This window comes from Panulirus ornatus, chromosome 9 (assembly GCF_036320965.1).
Source record: "Panulirus ornatus isolate Po-2019 chromosome 9, ASM3632096v1, whole genome shotgun sequence".
NCBI lineage: Eukaryota > Metazoa > Arthropoda > Malacostraca > Decapoda > Palinuridae > Panulirus > Panulirus ornatus.
Genome location: NC_092232.1, coordinates 14558866 through 14576314, shown reverse-complemented (window position 1 = coordinate 14576314; position 17449 = coordinate 14558866). Strand labels below are relative to the sequence as shown.

General features: G+C 43.8%; 1 protein-coding gene and 1 long non-coding RNA gene across 5 annotated transcripts in view; one reads left to right on the top strand and one right to left on the bottom strand.

Moving 5' to 3' along the window:
- Positions 1–17449, bottom strand: part of LOC139750236 (uncharacterized) — a 562931-nt gene that overhangs the window by 360053 nt on the left and 185429 nt on the right. The window lies entirely within an intron of this gene.
- The window catches only part of ChT (choline transporter), a 125703-nt gene that overhangs the window by 15523 nt on the left and 92731 nt on the right, over positions 1–17449 (top strand). Inside the window, exon 1 of one of the 4 annotated variants that reach the window (XM_071664732.1) lies at positions 14950–14969. The exons of 2 other annotated variants lie outside the window; for them this stretch is intronic. The gene's annotated coding sequence lies outside the window, so the exon portion shown is untranslated. Of the gene's footprint in view, positions 1–14949; positions 14970–15050; positions 15325–17449 lie in introns of those variants that run through there. One more of the 4 variants, XM_071664730.1, reaches the window with a different exon arrangement.

Here is a 17449-nt window from a genome sequence, read left to right as displayed (position 1 = left end):
CGTGACATCATCAAGCAACAGTTCACGTTCGTTGTCACACAGTATTTCATGGCGTTAACCAATATGCAAACCTAAATTTACGAACGTTAATGAGACTTTTCACTTTATCAGTAGAGTTAAAGATGATTAAGGCCATATTGGAACCTTAAATTTGATACCAGTTCGGTTTATACAAACATAAGCTTGCAATGGAGAGGGAAGCTATCATTGATCACGAGAAGCTAAAAGCTAAATATCTGGCCAATTCTTTTTTTTTTTAAATCGTCTTTGATGGATCTGGTAGGTGAATCACATGTTTCTTCGCAAATGTGAGAAACATGTCTGTAAATGAATGTGAGAAACACATTTTTTGTTGGTGAATGTGAGAAACATGTTTCAAAGGGCGAGAGATGAAGGTGACAATTTATCTGGCCAAAGTCAATCCCAGGCGGACGGAAGACACACGAAGGAAATAACTAGACATCCTAAGTTCACATCAGACCTCCACCAATTAGGCTAAGGTGGTTATTAACAGCGAAAAGAGGTAATTACAGGGCAGAGTTATGAGTTGTGGCCAACGTAAACCATTTCTCGTTCGGATCTATGATGTACCCCTTGAGCACGACGGTACGGCCCTTGAGCACGACGGTACGACCCTTGAGCACAATGGTACGACCCTTGAGCACAAAGGTACGACCCTTGAGCACGAAGGTACGGTCCTTGAGCACGAAGGTACGACCCTTGAGCACGACGGTACGACCCTGAGCACGAAGGTACGACCCTTGAGCACAATGGTACGGCCCTTGAGTACGACGGTACGGCTCTTGAGCACGACGGTACGGCCCTTGAGCAAGACGGTCTGACCCTTTAGCACGACGGTACGACCCTTGAGCAAGACGGTCTGACCCTAGAGCACAACGGTACGACCACTGGGTCTGGTGGCAAGACCTTCCAACTGGTCGTTCAGGCTCGTGTGAAACACCAGACTGTGTATATCTTTCCCACGGAAATGTAAAGTGGCCACAGAGGAGGAATTCTTGGGTCATTGAGGAATATCCTGACAGATCGATATAACAGCTGACTGGTGTCGTCAGCTGATCGATATAACAGCTGACTGGTGTCGTCAGCTGATCGATATAACAGCTGACTGGTGTCGTCAGCTGATCGATGATGCATCAGCTGGTACCACCCATCCATCAGCTGACTGATACCATCACCTATGGTCGTTACCATCGCTGGTCCTCCCTCCTCCCGTTGGCCTTCAGCAGACAAGTGGTGCTGGTGTGAGAGGCGGGTCCGATAGCGTATCGGACGTACACAAGGGGACGGCACTGTCGCTCTGGGTACCAGCCTAGGCCACGTCCGCGAAGTGGGCGATGAAAATTGCAGATGAAACGACGCAACCATTAAAAAAAGAAAATGTTAAAGGAAAAAGAAATGCTGAAGTAACGGTGAAGAAAACGTTGTGCAACTAGAAAATTTACTCTGTTAAGACAAAGACCTGCTCAGGCAGAGCAGGGAAAAAAAAATTAAAAAAGGAGGGACGAAAATGCTTGAGTGCAAAAGGAAAAAATCTTAATGGAGAAAGCAGGAAAAAAAAAAAGGTATCGAGCAGCAAAAACTGCCTTAATGGGAACGGAGACGAGAGAGAGAGAGAGAGAGAGAGAGAGAGAGAGAGAGAGAGAGAGAGAGAGAGAGAGAGAGAGAGAGACTCATGGTGACGGGAAGGGAACAACAGTTCTTACCACCGTGGAACTGGTACAGAGCCTCCACCAGGCGAGTATCACACAACGAATAGGTTTACTCTGGCCACGAGAGAAACTTACACACTCCATTGTTTCCCCACACCACACCACCACCACCGTCCGAACGTGTGATGAAGGTCACACTGGTGTGAGCGTAGCACAAACCAAACTCTTGCAGTTGGGTCAGTTTAAAACCCACAAAAGTTTTCTTCTCGAGGTTTGAGATTCCGGGACACTACCTTCTTCCATGCTGTATAGATACGAGAGGTGTTAGTTCTTCCAGTGGTATGAGGCTACAACACACCAAGTTCGACAGTGGTGTGAGGGTAGAACACACTATGGTCTTCCACTGTGTCAAGGTATGCCACGACTTTTCACTTGTATGTGATTGTAACCTAACCAGCAGTGCTTGTAACGTACCCAGTTGTGAGTGTAACATAACCAGCTGTGTTTGTAATATATCCAGCTGTGTTTGTAACGTATCCAGCTGTGTTTGTAATATATCCAGCTGTGTTTGTAACGTATCCAGCTGTGTTTGTAACGTATCCAGCTGTGTTTGTAATATATCCAGCTGTGTTTGTAATATATCCAGCTGTGTTTGTGTCCGGTACGCCAAGCTTTTTAAGTTGAACATTTAACGTACTAGACTCAGTTGAATGATGCATCAGCTGACTGATACCATCAGCTGATCAATGCATGAGGGTGGTACCATCAGCTGATCGTTACCATCAGCTGGTATCATTCCTGTATTATCCAGCAGATGTGCTGGCCCTTGAGTCTGATCCAATAGCGTTTTGAATGTATACACACACACACACACACACACACACACACACACACAGAGTAAATATCTGCGTTGTATGTACAAGCTGAAATGTAAAAACTGAAACAAAATAAGAAAGTTTGAAGTTAACGAGGTAACAGTAAGAAGAATGGAAATTACCAATTACAACGTTCTCAAAACTAGAAAAGTTTTGAAGTATACTACAGGAAGACAGACCTTATGAGAGCATGAAGCAAGGAAACTGGGTTGATAACAGCGAGGGAAAAAACAGTAGATAAAATGATACAACTTGAACAGATGAGAGTATATAGTAATGGGCATAGAAGGGTAGTAGAGACGGGTAATAAAGCAGCAATATAAAAACTGTGCAATATATATATATATATATATATATATATATATATATATATATATATATATATATATATATATATATATATATCACATAATACCTTCCAACAGCCAGGGATAAATGCGTAGGTACCTTTTTATAATTCACTGAAATGGCCATGGTTAATTTAATCATAACCTTATCATACTCATCATATTTATATTCTTTTACTTACGAAAGACATTATCATCTGAAACGTCAGAGGCATCTGTTGTAACCTCAACTACCTAACGATCAATCAAATGTAAAACGTAAATAATCTCTGATTAGCAAGTTCGTCTCAAAGGCGTGAAGTGTCAGTCAGGGTGACCTACTTTCGGTGGGATGCTGAAGCGCTCATGAAAACGCACCTACGTACGAGGTTACACGACCGTATATCATACATAGAGAGAGAGAGAGAGAGAGAGAGAGAGAGAGAGAGAGAGAGAGAGAGAGAGAGAGAGAGAGAGAGAGAGAGAGAGAGAGCTGACCTTAGATGTGAACCTTAAGCAAGGTGTGTACGTGTGGACGGATGTACGGACACGAACATAGACGTCGAGGAGAATAGGTTCCTCTTATATCTCGTGGTGGCGAACCAATTACACGAAACTAATCATATAATTTCCTATGAGGTTCGTATTCGTTGTGTTAAGTAAGCTTTTCGTCATCATGATTACTAAAATAAATATGAACAATGTTGAGCTACGGATTATTTATCTTACACTGGTTCAAGAATTAGATTTAAAGTTTCAGTTTCTCGCACATAGTAGGTTAAAGCATTCAATTCCCTGCCTGGAGTCGGTGGGCAGGATTGCCTGGCAGGGAGGCAGTAGCCATGGGTTCTGTGCTTCCCCCTGGGCGAGGTGAACATATTTACTTATTCATTATTCGTTAGTTGAGAGGCGTCTTTGAAGAAGGTCAGCAAGCTACGCTTTGTTCTTGAAGGATGGTATAAACTGCTCTGTATTCTTCAACGTAAAGTTTTTTTTCATTCTATTTTTGTAGAGAAATTCAGTTTTTTGTATAATTTTTGAAGAATAACACGATGTCTTTGTTCTGCTAACATAATGCAAATTATTATTCGTCTTTCTAAACAAACTCCTAACGCCTCTTCTTTAACGGTGAAAAAAATTGTATTCTCAGTGGACGAAGATTTTGAAATGTGTTCTTAATTTCCTCCAAGGATAACGAACTGTATTCTTTGTTTTGATACAAAATGTCACCAGTTCCTCAAAGTTGACTGATGCCCTGTATTTTTCCCGTCTCTAATGCGATCCATGTTCTTGTGAGCAAAGTTCTCACAATCTCTTTCGTACGGAAAAGAATTAGGAGTTTCCTTGGCATCTTTGAGAAGAGGTTCCCATCTTCACATTATGATACGTAGAGCAGTACAATGTTAAGCATCCACCACAGGAGCTCGATGCAATGGATCATAGACGGTAAGGTTGCCATCTTGCAGTAGGTCCAAGAACACTGGTCCAGCACATGATGAAGGATCAGATGCCATACAAAACACCTCGACTCGGTTTAACTCCTTCGTCAGTCTACTTAATGAAATCTAATCACACAAAACTTCTTGTTAAACCGACTTACATCTGACATACACCTACCATAACCATGTCATCTTAGCACTGATATATCATCCAACATACTCAGCCTAGTATAACTATATCATCTGTTATACACCTAGCACAATTATCACCCAGCACATTCAACCAAGCGTAAGTATATCACCCAGCACATTCAACCTAGCGTAAGTATACCACTCAGCACGTTCAACCTAGCGTAAGTATACCACTCAGCACGTTCAACCTAGCGTAAGTATATCCACAGAAAGTTATGCGTGTCTCTAAGACCAACTTCACAGTAATGAAAGATTACACTGCTGTTCCTCCCAACACGCACAGATAACAGCCGAGTAGAAGACAACAGAATTTTTGTTGTAAGAGGAAAGCTTAAGTCTGGGTACACAAGTTTATCAACGAACTTGATCTCTTGAGCACGACGGTACGACCCTTGAGCACGACGGTACGACCCTTGAGCACGACGGTACGACCCTTGAGCACGATGGTACGACCCTTGAGCACGATGGTACGACCCTTGAGCACGACGGCACGACCCTTGAGTACGACAAATTTACCCTTGAGCTAGAAGATACGACCCTTGAGCACGACGGAACGACCCTAGGGTATGATAACCTGGCCTTTGACCTGACCCGTACCGTCGTATTCAAGGGTCGTACCTTTTTATCTTCAAGGGGGTTAAGGAGCCACGACCCACGGCAGCCTTTACCCACAACAAGGATGAAGAACTCGTGTGTCTCTGCTCATCCCAGGAGCCGGGTACCAGGCAGCGGGCGTGACTACCCTGGCCAGTAAGGGCAGGGCGAGGCAGGCCATAACCCGCCAGGGGCGACCCCTACAGCCTCACTGGGGTGTCAAGTGGGATGAACTGTCTGATTAGGACCCACCCAACCACCGTCAGGTAACTACCCATGTCAACCGACCGATCACGTCAACTTAACTACCCATGTCAACCACCCGATCAAGTCAACTTAACCAACCACTTCCACCACTCACTCAATTCTACCAACCAACCATGTCAACGATTCAGTCATATCAACCCCTCATATCACATCAACACTCAACCATGTCAACCAAAGACGTCGAGTATTTCAACCTGTCAACCATGAAGCCAACCCATCACACCACCCAATAGATCATGTCGACCACCTAAACACAGCAACCAGCTGACCACCACAGAAATCCGTCAACCATCCATCCAACCACGTCAACCACGCCTCCCCAGGTCACCCACCCTACGACCACTCCCTTCTCGAACCCAGGGTCGTGATGTAGTACTCGTGAACGACCTGGCTGAGCTCTGAGTATCGGCACACACAAGGTCAAAGGCCTCTAACCCTTGACTATCTCCATAACTGGAGGTTGAGGATCCGACCTTTGAGTATGACCAGCACTCGAGGTTAAGGAACTGACCTTTATGCATCGCCGGAGAAGCAGTTTTCTATGAGGCACAGTCAGATTATTGATCTCTGAAGCATTAGGTGCTGAACATGAGGTGCTGAGCGTTAGGTGCTAAACATGGGGTGCTGAGCGTTAGGTGCTGAACATGAGGTGCTGAGCGTTAAGTGCTGAGCGTTAATTGCTGAACATGAGGTGCTGAGCGTTAGGTGCTAAACATGAGGTGCTGAGTGTTAGGTGCTAAACATGAGGTGCTGAGTGTTAGGTGCTAAACATGAAGTGCTGAGCGTTAGGTAATTTGTCATTATTTGTGTTGTTTAGGAAGGAGCTCTACACTCGTGTGGCCCCATCTTCTACCATAAAACTTATTTCTACAGTCTGTCTACAAAATTCAACTCCTCATGACTCTACCATTCATCCACTACCCTCACGCGCAACACGTACTTCTTCACGTCTTTTCTAACAAATCTTTAGCTTTGATTTCTTGATATGTCTTTTGGTTGGTCCACCCTAAAACTTTTGAAGAAATGTTCCCTTTCTAAGTCATCAATTTGGTTTAAGAAAATGAAAGGCTTTGATTGGGTCACCCTTTACTCTTCTCTTTACCTTGGAGGACAACTTTAAAGGCCTCCAACTCTTCTCTGTAAAACAGCTCTCACAATTCTTTTATCGCTTTCCTCCAGACCTTCTCTATTAGCTCTCTGTGCATCTTTCTGTGCAGTGACCAACCTTGAGAAACATGAATCGGAATGCAGTCCTCCTGTTTACCAGCAGACAGCTGACAGGACTCTGGCAATAGGATGGGAACGAAGACGCCCCCTCATGTCTCCCTCACACACACACAGCTTCCTACATACCTATCATATCCTGCAAGATAATACTCATACTTAGGGCCTTCTTTTCCCTGTGTCTCCATCCTCATTATCTTGCATCCACTCAGTTCTAATCTGATCAGCCACGTCTCAGACCAACTTCGAAGGTTCTCTTGGTTCTCCTAACAAACTGGTGCACTCCTCTTCGCTCTCCACATCCCTCATGTTCTTGGCATCTCCCACTAACACATCCAGGTAGGAGCGCCAGGTGGTGCTCAAGTGCCGAGGAGCGTCAGGTGCTGAACGTCAAGTACCTAAAGACACGAGAGAACGAACAGCCACAACGTGAAAATATTGACAGTAGGCTGAACTCCCCTGAAGCGGCACGGAGTGCTCACACCTCCCAGTAATTCTTACAGATATAAGAAAGTGAATCTTAGGGATATTCCTGACGGCTGACGGTGATCATGATAACCCACACGAGCACTTCCAAGCCATAAGAGACATTGCCAAGCTAGCGACTGCCTACCAGACGAGACACGTATTGGGAGGTGGACCACAACACGCTAAGAGACCCGAAGAAACAGTAGGAAATGCAAGAATAAGAGAAGAAGAAGAAAGAAGATGATAAGAATGCATGATGATGAGTCACGAAACATAAAATTGATTACGAGATAAACCAGACATTGTGAGAAATTATGGGAATTACGAATCTAGAAACACACGATACATTACTAAACACACCAGATATCACGAAACGCACAAAACCTTTCGGGAGACGTAAAAATCTAGCATGACATTAAACAATAAGTGAGCCACGAAGATAACACGAAAAAGCAAAACAAAAACACGCAAGACTTTGGTGAGGGGGAGACATGAAAGAAAGAGACCACAGCATTACGAGACACGAAACATTACGAGACATGACGGTCATTTCAGTTACTGAGATATGAGAGAAATTATGATATTATTCAGAAGGCATGAGCTTGTTCCATGACATTTCGTAACTTTCCTCAATGGCTCAAAAAAATTCATAATCTATCAAACACACACACACACACACACACACACACACACACATATAAAGTCAAAGGTCTCTTGCTTATCAGAAATTTCAAATTGTATATCATATTTTTCCTGGCGTGCGTTAATACTACTTCACAGCTCCTGGGTTGGCTTAACAAGTTTCATGATTCACAACATACTGACGAAACCGCTAAAGGGCGTCCACAGTGCAGGAGTTACTGAGGTTTGTAATGATAGATTTTGTGTTAATCTTCTATTATAATGAGTCAGTGAAGTACAGATAGTTACATATATACACACAATGTTTTCCGTCGAGGTTCGTAGGTATATAGACAGTATACTGGAGCTTGCTGAATATACCCGATGGTCTATACATCATGGGGTTAACCCCTTCAACGCGATTATACGATCGTCAAACATGTAACAACGGCCCTTGGGTACGACCCTTGAGTACGACGGTTCACCACTGAACACGACGATACGACCCTCGGTTCTAATGGCCTGGCCTAATTTTATCCCCACCCTTAAGGGTCAGATTAAAGAGGAGGCCATCATACCCGAGGGTCATAAGGTCATCATATTCAAGGGTCGTACCGTAATGTTCAGTAGGTTATCATCACCGTAACAAACTGGGCCTCTAGGAAGATCTATATATTGTATTTCACACCTCACATTCGTGTCCTATTACGCTGTCATGACATTTATGTCTCTTGAGTCCATTCGGTAAACATGAATCCAATTTAAAAAAAGAAAGTGGTTCAGTTGGAGAAAAGGCAACTGTATCAAGGGGAATTATATCTGAATCAAAGGAAAATCTGCAAGTTACCGGCCAGACAATACCATGTATGGTATTGTCTATTCCCAAAATTTCGTTCGCATAGAAATAAAGATAATGTGAGACATGCTACCGTATATTTGTGTACCCTCCACCTCAGGAAGAACAGACAGGACGACCATTTCACACTCAAAAAGGATGACTTTTTCGAAAGCTACCTCTGTCATAGCGTCAACAACCATGTCCTATGATATCCTAGGATATATTGCTATTATGTTGATGGCTAACAGTGCTGGGTATAGGTTAGGTGAGGATATGTTTGGTAAGTCTTGGTATAAATTTTCAAAATACATCTGGTTGGTCATGTCAAGACGGGATACTGTTTATCCTAGTCAGAAAAAGTTTACTCTTTGATGACGTTGGGTTTAGTGATCGTACTCAAGAGTTGGTTAAGTCATCGTACACAGGGGTTGAAGCGTCGTCTTCACTCGGTCGAGTTGTTGTACATATGGTATAATCATATTTAAGGGTTAAGAATATCGTTACAAGACCATATTGATATAATGATCACAATATCGATACAGTTATTGAAAAAAGAAAACAACAACTATCTGGTATTTTCTCCTGTGACACATCCCTTGTTTATTATTTACTTTGACTTTTACAAAGTTTCATAACCGTTATGAACCGTACGAATTTTCTTGCTCTACGTATCTACCACCGGCCACAGAACCCCGGGGATTTCAGGTGTCAAGTAATTCGAACAAGGATAAGATTAATCTGATTTTTGTCCCTCGCGATTATATATCGGTATTCTTGAGGAAGGTTGGGTGTGTACACAATGTCTACTGGTAAGCCCATTTCACTGTATGTATCTCTGGCCTGAACCCGTGTCCTTTCATTATCGCCTGAGGTATGAGCTAGAGACGTGAGTGATACCAGTGCAAACCCTCTACTTACCCGAGCTTTAGTATAATCATGCGTGAATTACTGTTAATATTATAGCAGCAGTACGATACGTTGGGCGCGAGTCTGGCAGCAACCCCGATAAGATGTTACCAAAATATTTGTACTTTTTATGGTAAACGTTTGGTATGGAATCTGGCCTGTTTGGCGAATCTAAGGTGTTGTTAGTAATCATTTCCAACGACATACATCAGATGAACGTACGTGCTTGGTGGCTGAGTGTATTATCCAACCTAGAGCACGACTCTACGGCTTTTGAGGACGGGAAGGCGACACTTGGGTATGATGGCCTGTGCTGGTCTTTAACCCAGCCTTAGAGCTTAGGTTACTGCTAGTCCATCATACTCAAGGGTCGCACCATGGCGCTCCGTGTAATAACCTCGTACATATACTAAGGTCGTATCATCGTCTTCACTTATATAGTAACGTTGTGGACATAGGTCGAACCGTCATGCACATGGGTCGAACGGTCATACACAAGGGTCGAACCGTCGTACACACAGGTTGAACCGTCGTGGACATGGGTCGAAAACCAAACCGTCAGATTACCTTACCCTCGACCATGTGAACACACACACCCAACCTCTGATGGGAAGGAACTATATATACCCGGACAGGAATACACCAGCCATCTCGGTACGTAACAGGACACGAAATACCTGAAAGAGTGCTGGAGACAGACATACCAATCTAGGTGGCCAGGCAGGAGCCAGTGTTGCCGTACGTGGTGGGGGACGGCAACACTGGTATCTTTCTCTCGTCTTTCAGTAACACACGTCAGCTCTGTCACAATTTTTTCCCCTTCATATATTACAACAGCGTCATGAAGACGAGATAAATCACACTATTATGACGTGATCATCAGTTTGCTCTCGAGAACCTCTGTGTCTTCAGCAAACATTATTTTCTCTCGCTGTCATCCACCGGGAGCAGATATTAACGAGAATTTGATGAAATTTTCATTTCCTTGATGAGGTGTTTACCGGTCTCCGCCTGCAAGTGCTTATACTATGAGCGAGAAGTCACCTTCAGCAGGACTGTATTATGGAGTAATGGACAGAAAAAGATTACAGTTTCATTGGGGATCCTCTCGCTTCGAAAGAGTACATCATTTCTCTGCTCCTGCATGGAGTGCAGCCTCGAAGCTGCGCAGCCCTATAAAAAATGTCCTGGGCTTGTAAAATAATAATAATAATAATAATAATAATAATAATAATAATAATAATAATACTAATGAATACACTAAAAACCTTGACTTCGTTACGAAGAAAACAAATAAGAAGTTCCTGTCGTGTTTGCTCGCGTGTGGATGGCAGCCTCGACCCGCCCCGCCGGTCTTAAGGCTGGGTCTGGTTTTGTCTGAGGTGAATGGCTCTTACGTCTCAGCTGCCATGAATTGAAAGTAACACTGACACGTTCAGGAAGGATCAGCTGGATGACCAGACGATGGATCTCCTTCCCTTCCACCTCCGTGGCTCTCTCAGAATTCTCAGGTGTTGAGGAGTTCGACTCAAGTCTTGTGAGCAGGACCCGAGCGCCCTGTGGTTCAGAGGCCTTCCCTATTGCAGGAATGATTCGCTTCCAGTTTTCCAGTCTTGAGGCACGACGAATGTCAAATATTTATCTGTTAAAAGTTCCTTTAATCAACTGTTCTCAGACATACAGTAACTGAGAGTCTTTAGTGAATCGTCTTCTTGTTTTTCCCAAAGACACTGTCACCCGCCCGACCCAACACCCTTCACCACTGGACGGGCACCATTCATTTCACCCATTAGTACCCTACCATGTCATTCACTCCTCCTAAATCCACGCCTATGTTTCCAGCCTCGTCGCCTTCCACCCGCAGGCTAACACTAATTACTCTCGACCAGCGGTGTGTGTGTGTGTGTGTGTGTGTGTGTGTGTGTGTGTGTCCACATCCTAATATCAAAAACATCTCGTGACCTTCACCCGTGCTAAGGAAGGTTACTCACGACCTTAAAGGTCACCACCACTCTTCACTTTAGACATGTTAACTCTATACCAGAGGGTCACCATGCTTCTATTCAGGCATGTTATATCTCCAACATAAACACTCTGTAAACGCAGTAAAACGTCAGGCGAGGTATAAATCGGGACTCGTAACTTTCAAGATGGAGCCCGTGTACGCTCACACGCCTCACTAATGGCTTAAGAAAAACTCATTCTTAAGACACATAAGCCCTTAAATGAAGCCGTTACCTCTAATCGGTTCTGTACATACGGATCAGTCCTGTACATACGAACTGATCTTATACATATGAATCAATCCTGGGATAATACAGATCAATCCCGTACATATAAATCGATCCTATATTGCTACATTAACTGTAGCTTCAAATGTCACTTCCACAGTATATCCGCTGCTCTCTTGTGCCATCCCTTTTTTGTCTAGCGTCGTTCTTCTTTCTTCCATCCTTCACTTCTCTTCTCGTACCTTCGTGTCCATTATCTCCTCCTCCCTCCTATTCCATCTCTCTTACGCCCACTGCCATCTGCTTGGCCTCCCCGCTGGGCAACATAAAAGGATTACTAATGGCCAATGACGATGCTTAGGATAACCCGGGAACTCAGTAATGGAGCGGTTAGCGCTCCTAATAGTGACTCGTTGATGGAGAAAAAAAAAGGGGGATGGGGGGAGGCTGATCCATCAACAATCACAGATATTGATCGGCCAGAGAGGAAGCTAGATATGAAGGAGCAAAGTGAGGGAGGGAAGCCACAAGAGAGGAGCTTAGAGATGAGACCCCAAAGGCACACCTTGTCAAAAGCCTTAGATATGTCAAGGGCAACTACACATGACTCCCCAAAATCTTTCAGGTATGATAACCAGACATTAGTAAGACACGAAAGAATATCAACAGTAGATTTCACAAGTAGATCAGTGAAAAGACTGTGGTTTCCGAGGTGTTTAAGAATATGAAAATTGAGGAGGGATTCAAAGACTTTGAAAATGGTCCTAGGGATGAGATGTATCATTGTATATTTCCAAGGAGAAGGAAAAGTTTTGGTCTTTAAACATAAATGGAGTAGACGAGCAAGCACAGGTGCAAGTTCAGAGGCGCACACTCTTTCAGTACACACGGGGATGAATGCCATCAGGACCAGAAACTGCAGTCGGTACAGGTACCCGTGACGTCTCAACTAACATAAAGAAAAATGTCCCTCCAGATGACATCTGTATATTTCTAACTGGTTTTCATACATCGTTACCTCAGTAATCTTCCTTACAGAGTATTGCGTCCAGTAAGCTCATCTTGCAAATCTGTATCGTTACAATATCTACTTTCGTACCTAAATTGGTAATAAAACTCTCCATGTCTTGACCTAGTGCACCCAGTGGATGCTTAAGGTAAAGTAATTATCTTGATTTGTGGTATAGATTTGTATCGATTTTAGATATGATGTGGAGAAGAGGTGGGGATGATGTCTGGTGGTGGAGATGATGAGTGCTGATGGAGGTGATGAGTAGAGGTGGGGATGATGAGTAGTGGTGGGGATGATGACTGGTGGTGATGATGAGTGTTGGTGGGGGTGATGAGTAGTGGTGGGGATGAATAGCGGTGGTGGTAACGATGAATAGTGGTGGGAGTGATGAGTACTGCTGGGGATGAACGGTGGTTATGACAGTGGTGATGATGATGATGATGGCGATGATGACGAACAAGAATATAAGAAAATAACGAGGGAAAGCCTAATTCCTTTCCCGGTGAGCTGGGCGCCTACCCATGACTCACCGGACACACATCAATTCCCTCATGTGTCCCCCTCCCACGCACCTGGGTGGGTGGAGAGGAGGAGGGGGGGGGGGGCTGACTGCTGGTGGTAGGAGAAGGGTGGAGGGAATCGAAGGGGAAGCGAAATGGGTGTGTGAGGTGGTAAATGGGAGGAGGGTGTGTGAGAGAGAGAGAGAGAGAGAGAGAGAGAGAGAGAGAGAGAGAGAGAGAGAGAGAGAGAGAGAGAGAGAGGTTATAAACAAGATTATCCAGTATCGTCTGACCGAGTAATGTACTTCGAGAGTAAGACAGTACAACAGGTTACTGTCTCATCCCATCTTTCCCATGTTCTGTCCATCAGAACGAGACGGATTGTTTACCTCAGCGAGACGACCTGATGATCCGGTTTAAGGCAACAGCTCCCGGGCTCCTCTGTACATGTTCAGTCTCCTTCAACCCTTTACGACGTCGGAACAGCCTCTGGGTATGACGACATAACCTCTCATCATTATACTCAAGGGTCGTACCGTCGTGCTTAAGGGTCGTGCTGCCTTGCTTCATAGTCGTGCTTTATGGTCGTACCGTCGTGCTTAAGGGTCGTGCTGCCTTGCTTCATAGTCGTGCTTTATGGTCGTACCGTCGTGCTCAAGGGTCGTGCTGCCTTGCTTCATAGTCGTGCTTTATGGTCGTACCGTCGTGCTTAAGGGTCGTGCTGCCTTGCTTCATAGTCGTGCTTTATGGTCGTACCGTCGTGCTTAAGGGTCGTGCTGCCTTCCTTCATAGTCGTGCTTTATGGTCGTACCGTCGTGCACTATGGTCGTACTGTCTTGGTTCATAGTCGTAGTCGTGCTTCATGGTTGTACTGCCGTGCTTGATGGTCGTTCCGCCGTGCTTCATTGTCGTATTGTCGTGCTTAAGGATGTCATCTGCCCCCACATCGTAAGGGCGTTCCTCCTCACACTTTATTCCTGGTGAGGTTGGCTTACCAACCTCCCTTCGAAGCCCAGCAACCAGGCTCCTGGCCGTGGAATACCAGGAGCTTACCCTCGCCTTGGTTTCACTGTCCATTTCAATGTACTTGTTCCCGATGGTCGAGATGTGGATAGGTCCATCGCCTGACCCTCACACCACTGGTGACGCAAGGACACACATTACCTGAGCGTCGCGTCGCCACATCTTTATGGTCTTTGTGAAGTCTCCCGAGACCAACTGAGGAGGAAAGAAGTCCCTAATGACTAAACCTGACATAAAGGCGTGTCCCTGTGTGTATGAGTAGTGAGGGGAGGCATTCCTGTGAATATTGCTAGGTATTCATTCAAGGGTGAGTGTCTTGACGTGTGTATTCAACAAGCTGGGTGGAAGGTATCAGTGGAGAGGTGCGTGATGACGCATCACGTTCCTCTTAAGAGGCCATAACATGGTGGGTGTTGAAGGTTAGTAGACACAAACATCACCATGATAATGGGTAGCTGCAGTCTGAGTGATGCCAGCCAAGCACCTTACACATTCCACACTTCTTGCGTCTACTTCGCCCCTTCAGAAAGGACATGACAATGCCTAAAACAGTCATTTATTTTCCGAATTGAAAACTGACACCATAAAGACGGCACTGGTGGGCAGTAAGCATAAGCAGTAAAAATGCCCCGAAAGAGTGCCAACGTTAATACGTGTTTTGGCATTAATAGCAGACTCTCCACATCCCTTGTGGGGTCTGAGGTAGTTGGAAGCCTTGGGAAGGCAGGCTTCAGGTAGCAGTCGCCTGTGGTGTTGGCAGGGCTGGTTGCTGCACGACCTACAGTAAGTGGCCAGCAGGATAATGATGTCCACGTCTCCCAAGGAGGAGCAGGTACCTCCACTGGGCATCGCACTCGCTCAGTCGTAGCCTCGTTGTGGTGGAGTGAAGGGCTGGTGCTTGTGGTTATACTACAGGTTTTTGGTGTTTGTAAGCTTGCTGAACACTAAAGTGCGGGGAGGAGAGAGAGAGAGAGCCCCCAGTAGAGGAACAAATTGTGTTATAAGTACTTTGTGTAGCGGCACGTGACCATGAGTGAGGCGAGGCGATAGACATGGAGTTCTGGTCAATCGAGTGTGGTTAAGGACAGATTTAAGGGAGACTGAAGTAACAATGACCTAGCAGGGAGGAGAATGCAAGGTAAGTGAGACATAACCCACTGAGAACAGTGAGACACACCCACTGAGGACTGTACCCTCCTCATATTGTATATCACACATTTGATGGTTAGCGACGACACAAATTATGATGCATTTAACACCTAGATGGGCAGGACGGAAGGACAACACCTCCTAGCTATAAATGACGACATTTGACTCAATTGTAAATTCGTGAAAATCAGCACAGCAGGAACGTTTTCATTTACTCTGCCGCCTGTATCATTTTAGAATGACCAGTTTCTCTTCAGTTTTTTACAAGAATTCAGTAGCAATTTCAAGGCTGTGATAAAAAAATCTAAGGAAACACGAGGGTGCATATTTTGGGGGCACTCTTGAAATTGCTGTGTGCGTGCTCTCTCTGTTCGCCTCCCACACGTAAGGAAATTGGTGAAAATGTGCTATTTTTGTAAATCGTTGGCATATTATGGAAGACTCTTTTTTTCCCTTGAGTAGATGGGAGAACCTCGGGTCAGAACTATTGCGTGGAAGATGTTTTCTGGTGAACAATGCTAAGGAAATGTTCTATTTAGTATGAGTTTGGTGCAGACTATGGACAGCAGAGGAGCAGAGGTCGAGACACAGCATAAATAAAAAAGACGGATGAACAGAATAATAGGGACTACACACATACATACAGGTACAGGAGGAACAAGATACAACACATACATGTGGATACAGACACAAGAAGGTACACAGACAGAAGTCTGGATGGAGAGACAGCAGAATACAGACGTACATTATGGCATGTATAATGCACTTCCAAAAGACATTCCTATGCTGTCCCATCCACCTCCTCCACCAGCAACCCCTCCAAAATGTTCTTGTATTTGTGAATTACGACCACAACTGTTTCTTTATTTGCGAATTACGACCACAACTGTTTCTTTATTTGTGAATTACGACCACAACTGTTCCTTTATTTGTGAATTACGACCACAACTGTTCCTTTATTTGCGAATTACGACCACAACTGTTTCTTTATTTGTGAATTACGACCACAACTGTTTCTTTATTTGTGAATTACGACCACAACTGTTCCTTTATTTGTGAATTACGATGACAACTGTTCCTTTATTTGTGAATTACGACCACAACTGTTCCTTTATTTGTGAATTACGATGACAACTGTTTATTTGTGAATTACGATGACAACTGTTCCTTTATTTGTGAATTACGATGACAACTGTTTATTTGTGAAATACGACCCCAACTGTTTCTTTATTTGTGAATTACGACCACAACTGTTTATTTGTGAATTACGACCACAACTGTTTATTTGTGAATTACGACCACAACTGTTTCTTTATTTGTGAATTACGACCACAACTGTTTCTTTATTTGTGAATTACGACCACAACTGTTTCTTTATTTGTGAATTACGACCACAACTGTTTATTTGTGAATTACGACCACAACTGTTTCTTTATTTGTGAATTACGACCACAACTGTTTCTTTATTTGTGAATTACGACCACAACTGTTTCTTTATTTGTGAATTACGACCACAACTGTTTCTTTATTTGTGAATTACGACCACAACTGTTCCTTTATTTGTGAATTACGACCACAACTGTTTCTTTATTTGTGAATTACGACCACAACTGTTTCTTTATTTGTGAATTACGACCACAACTGTTCCTTTATTTGTGAATTACGACCACAACTGTTTCTTTATTTGTGAAATACGACCACAACTGTTTCTTTATTTGTGAATTACGACCACAACTGTTTATTTGTGAATTACGACCACAACTGTTTCTTTATTTGTGAATTACGACCACAACTGTTTATTTGTGAATTACGACCACAACTGTTTCTTTATTTGTGAATTACGACCACAACTGTTTCTTTATTTGTGAATTACGACCACAACTGTTTCTTTATTTGTGAATTACGACCACAACTGTTTATTTGTGAATTACGACCACAACTGTTTCTTTATTTGTGAATTACGACCACAACTGTTTCTTTATTTGTGAATTACGACCACAACTGTTTCTTTATTTGTGAATTACGACCACAACTGTTTCTTTATTTGTGAATTACGACCACAACTGTTTATTTGTGAATTACGACCACAACTGTTTCTTTATTTGTGAATTACG